The sequence below is a fragment of the Mustela nivalis genome (genome assembly GCF_964662115.1).
Source record: "Mustela nivalis genome assembly, chromosome: 2".
Taxonomy (NCBI): domain Eukaryota; kingdom Metazoa; phylum Chordata; class Mammalia; order Carnivora; family Mustelidae; genus Mustela; species Mustela nivalis.
This window is the reverse complement of record NC_139021.1, coordinates 150,036,836-150,043,299: the sequence shown is the minus strand read 5'-3', so window position 1 is coordinate 150,043,299 and position 6,464 is coordinate 150,036,836. Positions and strand designations below refer to the sequence as shown.

Genomic DNA, 6,464 nt, shown 5'->3' with positions numbered 1-6,464 from the left:
TGCCCAACTGACCAGGTGCCCTTGAAGGAAATATTTTAAAATACATTTGTAAGTAAAGAAAATGTTATAGAATATATATATATATATAGAGAGAGAGAGAGAGAGACAGAGAGAGAGACAGAGAGAGAGAGAGAGATTGGTTGGAAAGTCATTCTTAAGAATCTGTAATATGAATAATAAATAAATGTTGGCTACATCAAATTTAAAACAAAATCTTTCTCTACCATAAAAGACACTAGATGCAAATGTAAAAGACAAGTTACAGCATGAAGACAACACACACCACATCCATCACAGGCAAGAGTATTAAATAGGCATGACCACCCCTGTGACATTGGTAAGGAAAATTCAGTGATGCAAGGGTGTGAGGAGTGAACAAGTAGGTCAAAGAAGAAGAACTAGAAATAGCCAAGGGACATGAAAAAAAAATGTGCAACCTCAAGAATCGAGATATATTTTTCACTCATCAACTTGGAAAAAAAACTGTCAATACTGATGCTACTTAAGACTGGTGGGAGTGCAAAGAGGTACAGCAACTTTGGAGGCCAATTGGGCCATATCTTCTAAAAAGGAAAGGTACAATCCCTTAGACCAAAAAACTCCACTTCCCTCACATACGCATAAACAGGGTATATGAGAATGTTTATTGAGCATCATTTATAACAGCAATGCAAATATATAAAATAAAGTGACCCAAATGTCTCTCAACATGGAGATATGTAAATAAATTGTCCCTATTCAACAGCTGAAGTGAGGTTGTCCTATATGCATTAATATAAGAAGTTCTCCCAAGATTCTGTTATTAAGTGGAAAAAGCATATTGCAAAATCATGACTACATAAGATACCATTTATGTTAACCATTTACGTTAACTTACAGATGAAATCCAAATTGTGCAAAAGCAAATTAAGAAAAAAAAAAAAAAGAAAACCCTGTCAGCAGGGATACACACACTAGTTACAGCATCATCTTCAGGGAAGACCTCGGGCTTGGTAGCAGGGAGTGAGTGGCCGTGCAGGAGGAATTCTGTGGCATCTATAGGTTTCACCGTTTTAAGTAACAGAATGTGTTCATGTATTATTAGTGTAATTAGAAGATAATCAAAAGCAAATATAAAGAGTTTGATTTCATTTGACGCAAAGAACAGGGGTAGAGGTTCACTTTCTGACTCTAAGTCATCAACATCCACGTTTTTCCACTTAATACCATCCTCTGTGCCATCAGGAGAATGGATAATGTGGCATCTCTCAACACAGCAGCCCCCTATGTCTTTCTGGATACTCTCCCATGCCACTGATCCCCATTCTGCAAGGTTTGATGCTAGTACTTTCTCAATCTTACCAGAAGGTGTCACCAGAATGTTTCAGACACCATCCAGGACTCATTTCTTCGTCGTCTGACGGTCCTTCAGGGGTTTGTTAATGGAACCATTGAGGGACTGACGTCCTCCAGTCAAGTGAGGAGTGGTGACAGGTGCAGGAAGCAATATTAACTTTGGGGCAGCCACCTGGGCAACAGAAAGTTAGGGCTGTCGGTGGAGAGGCAGATCCTGATTTCTGAAGTGTTGAGGTGTGAAAGTGTGCTTATGGACTCTAGAGTCTCTAAAAGCCCTCCCAACTCTGAAGCTCTGCAACTGGATGATTTCCAGAAAGAAATCCATGTGAGACTGTGAAGCCTCATTTCTCTGCCAGTGGGCCCAAGGAGCCTAGTGGTAGTACCTGGACCAAGGACTCTAGACTTCATTCTGCCTGCGAACTCTCGACTTAGTAGGTGGTAAAAGACTATGTTGCTAAGCTTCAAGGAATTGAACCCTATCAGGGGAAGTGGCCCCCACAGTCCTTTGGATCCTGAAAATACCCTGAGCAAAAGACTTTTTATTTTTGCCTTGAATCACTAAGCCCACTTTCTGAGAGCCCAGGATCATGGAGGGAGAAACTAGGGATGATGAAACAAGGTCCCTGTTAGGCAGGAGGGGCAAGTCCTCCCTTGATCCTAAAGACAGACTCAAGGGGAAAATGTAGATGGGCTTCTGCAGAGCTAAGGGTTTTGCTCCACACAGAGCAAAGCTGATCCATGGGTGGGCCACCCCATTCCTGTCCTGTGAGTTATACTATTCCCCTCCTGTCAGCCACCCCATTCCTACCTTTGAGCCAACCTGCCCACCTCCTAAAGACAACCATGACTCTTCCTGACCAGTCTAACTGGATTCTAGAACCCCACCTGCCTGTCTGTGCCATCTCCCTGATTATCACGTGTCCTTCTGCTCACCTCGGTTTCCGCTGGGATTTCTTGTGGAACTCTGCAGGTCACTCTGGCTTCACTCTGGTGGAGGGCTGGTGGGATGGGCTAGGAGGTCAGAGGCTGGAGGCAGAGCACAGGTGCACTGGTCAGGGTGAGTGGGGTGGGCTGGATGTAGGGCAGAGCCACTTGAAGAAGATCTGTCTTCTTCCCTCCAGCCCCGTCCTCTACAGAGGAGGGAGACTGTCACATGATCAGAGATCCTTGGACCTGGGATTGCTGCTGAAGCCTGCATGCTGTTTGTCTAGCATTAATGAGAATATTATCTCCAAGAAGGGACACTGTCCTTGGCGACACAGGGTGATCATGGGAGACATTTATCTCAGTAAATGTGAAGCCCAGCCATGGAGATCTGAATGGAAGGAACACAGATTTCTGCTCCTTGTTAATTTCATGGTTGACTTAACTGTTTTTAAGTGATTATAGTGTGAGTGATGATGTGCTTGAAATGCTCTTTTTCTTCTTCCAGCCAGTTCTTCTCTTTGTCCCAAAAGATTCACTCTTAATTTGAAGCTCGAGTTCCCTGTCTTAGGGCTTCTTACGTGTTGTAGTCTTTGTGGGAACAGATTCTGCCTGTCCTAGGGGCTAGAGCACTGAAGAGAGGTTAGCGATGATGATGATGGTGATGAAGGCAATGACCATCCGTATTCCCCAGTTGTCCTTCTGACCAAGCTGTGTGCATGTTTACAGAAATCTTCTCAACAGTTCTGGAGGCTGACAGCGCAGCTGCCTGGAATGTGAGCACCGCGAGGGCGGGGTTTTCTACCACTGCATCCAATCATCTAGAACAAGGCCTGGCCTAGAGCTGAGCTCAATAAATACTTGTTTCATGGGCGCCTGGGTAGCTCAGTTGGTGAAGTGGCTGCCTTCAGCTCAGGTCGTGATCTCAGGGTTCTGGGACTGAGCTCCACATCAGGCTCCCTGCTCAGTGGGGAGCCTGCTTCTCTCTCTGCCCCTCCCCCCTGCTCGCTTGTTCTTTCCCTCAAAAATAGAGACTTTTTTAAAAGTAAGTAAATGTTTCACAAAAGGGATGTCATGATCATCCACATTTTTTAAAACAACATAACTGAGCCTGAGGAGATTAGAAGACTTGCCCAAGGCCACCCAGCTTAGAGGCGGAACTGAGTGGGACCCAAAAGGCCGCAATCTGCCTGTGGGGGTGAGGATAGTGCAGCCTCTCCTCAAGGTAGGGGAGTGGTGTGAAGGCACTTTGGAAAAATATGGAAAGTATTGTACAGGATGGGCTACATTTTTTTTTAAGATTTTATTTATTTGACAGACAGAGATCACAAGTAGGCAGAGAGGCAGGCAGAGAGGGAGGGAAGGAGGCTCCCTGATGAGCAGAGAGCCCGATGTGGGACTCAATCCCAGGACCCTGAAATCATGACCTGAATCGAAGGTAGAGGCTTAACCCACTGAGCCACCCAGGCACCCCAAGCTACATATTTTTTTTTTTTAATGGATTGTGATTTAGGTTGCAAGTTAATTTAGGAATTCTTATAGCATTTTTTTTTTTAAGATGTAGGCTCAGGACCCTGAGATCAAGACCTGAACTGAGATCAAGGGTCAGAGGCTTAACCAACCAAGCCACCCAGGTGCCCATGAAACAAATATTTATACCCCCATGCAGGATTTTCCAAACATGGCCACACATGCATTTTTTACGGTATAACATGGAATCTCGCCCTGTGTCCATCAGGTGCCTCAGGCCTGCGCCCTCCACTAAGGTGATCAGGAGCCACCAGCCGCTGATGGGCTTTTGCAGTATGTCTGGTTCAAATGGCAATGCACTGAGCGTGAAATACATGGCATATTTGGAAGACTTTGTAAGAAAAAGAGGATATAAGCTATCTTGTGAATAATTATTATATTGATTATATGCCAGATAATATTTGGGGTATAGGTGGTTAATAAACTAGAGTATTGGGGCACCTGACTGGCTCAGTTGGCAGATCATGCAACTCTTGATCTTGGGGTTGTAAATTCAAGCCCCATATGGGTGTAGAGATTATTTAAAAATAAAATCTTTTTTTTTTAAGATTTTATATATTTACTTGGCAGAGAGACAGTGAGAGAGAGCATGAGAGGGGAGAAGATCAGAGGGAGAAGCAAACTCCCCATGGAGCAGGGAGCCTGATGTGGGACTCCATCCCAGGACTCCGGGATTATGACCTGAGCAGAAGGCAGTTGTTTAACCAAATGAGCCACCAAGGCGCCCGAAAATAAAGTATTTTTTTAATTAAATAAAAATAAATATAGTATTAAAATGAATTGTACCCAAGAAGTACCTGCTTTATTTTTTAAATGCAGCCATTGGAAAAGTTAAGCGTCCATGGGGCCACACTGTGCTCCTACAGGACAGCACTGCCCCCCAGGTTCTCCTGGACTCTGGGCACTCCGAGGTCAGGGAGGTTCCTGAACAGGGCTCCCTCCTTGGCCCTGAGGGCTTAGTGAGACCCCATGGGGGAGGGCACCACCCTTCCTGTGCTTGGGGCCTCACAAAGGCACCAACTGCAAATGTTATTCCAGTCTATAAAAAACAAGAGGTTGAGGCTTTGAAAGGCTCAGCAAGAAGGATGGTAAAGCAAGTGCAGACCCTCCCCCCACCACCCCTGCACTCTGCTCAATGCTGGTACATCTCACCTCACCTGCTTCCGGCCTGAGGTGTCTTCCCCTCCCTCGCCTATAAAATTCACCCATTTTAAGTGTGAATTCAATGATTTTTAGTTAATTTATAGAGCTAAGCAACCATCACCACAATCCATGTTTAGAACATTTCTATCACCCCATATGCAGTCCTTCCCCACTCCTACCCCATCCCCAGGCAACCACTAACCTACTTTGTCCCAGCACCACTTAAGATGACTATCCTTTCCCTCCATTGAATTGCCTTGACATTTTTGTCGAAAACCAATTAACCATAAACGTAAGGGTTTATTTCTGGCCTCTCAAGTCTGTTCCATTGATATATAGGTCTGTCCAAATGCCAGTATCACACTATTTTTTGTTTGTTGTTTTTTTTTTTTTTTTTTTTTTACTGAAGCTTTACAGTATTTTGAAGTCAGGAAATGTAAGTCCTCCAATTCTGTTCTTTTTCAGAATTCTTTTGGCTATCTTTGCCCTCAGAGATAAGCTTGCCAATTTCTGCAGAAAATTCCTGCTGGGATTTTGAAAAAGATTGCATGGAATCTATAGACACTTTGGAGAGAATTACCACTGTAATGATGTTGCATCATCTAATCCATAAACATGGACCCCCTCTGTTCGTTGAGGTGTGCACAGGTTTCCCTTGGCAGTGGCCCGGTGTCCTGGGAGTCCTGCATCAGGCAGGCTCAGGGTTTGGGCCTCCCCACAAACACACACTGCAAAGCCATATCAGCATGAAATACCCTTTATTACGTCCCTGAAGAACAGAGGAAAAAAAATTTTTAATGCTAGTAAATGGGGATTTACCATACCGCAATAGTGTAGAAACTCGGCTAAACAGACTGGCATTATGAAACAGAAGCCAGGTTATGTTTGTTCTGGTGTCAAGAGAGCAATTCAAAACATCAGCTGGATGCTGTTCGCCCTCTTGTGGCTACATCTGGCACTATGGTGGCAGATGGGACTTGTTTGGGGGCCCCAGGAGGGGCCCCTGCAGTGTGGCTGAGTACAGACGGCTGGCTCAGGCCTCCTGCCATGAGTTGGGAGGGTGGGGCTAGGAAGTCACCCTCTGTCTACTGCCTGGAAAGGGCAATCAGGACCCACCCCCTCCATGCTTCATTCAGTCTGGGTGTCCCCTGCAGACACCTTTCTTCCCACAGGCTCTAAGAACATTTCTAAAGGCAGTTCTACTACAGGACACCTCAAGCTGGTCTGACAGCACCTTGACAAAGCGAGAAAGTAAAGGAAGTGAGTAAAAGAAGCTAAACAACCATGAGGATGTCAACTGTATCTCAGTAAAGTTGGGACAAATAAATAAGGCCATCTGCTTAACCAACTGTACCTTAAAAATATTATTTTTCATGTCAAATACCTTTTATTACCCTTTTACTATAAAATTATTTTGTTAAAATTTGAAAAAAATATCAAAAATCATAAAGAACAAAAACTTACACTCCTATAACCCAGTAACAACCACTGTAAAATGTGCATAATGCATTTATAGGGTGTGTTTATGTCCA

At 44.4% G+C, this 6,464-nt stretch overlaps 1 long non-coding RNA gene across 5 annotated transcripts in view; it reads right to left on the bottom strand.

The window, feature by feature from the left end:
• Window positions 1-621: 621 nt before the first annotated feature.
• LOC309860189 overlaps window positions 622-6,464 on the bottom strand; it is a 28,753-nt gene continuing 22,910 nt past the window's right edge. For 4 of the 5 annotated variants that reach the window (XR_014309235.1, XR_014309237.1, XR_014309238.1 and 1 more), the window contains 2 exons: window positions 2,269-2,361; window positions 622-1,507 (listed from right to left, as the gene is read on the bottom strand). This is a non-coding gene — a long non-coding RNA (uncharacterized lncRNA). The remainder of the gene's footprint in view (window positions 1,508-2,268; window positions 2,362-6,464) is intronic. The other variant, XR_014309236.1, reaches the window with a different exon arrangement.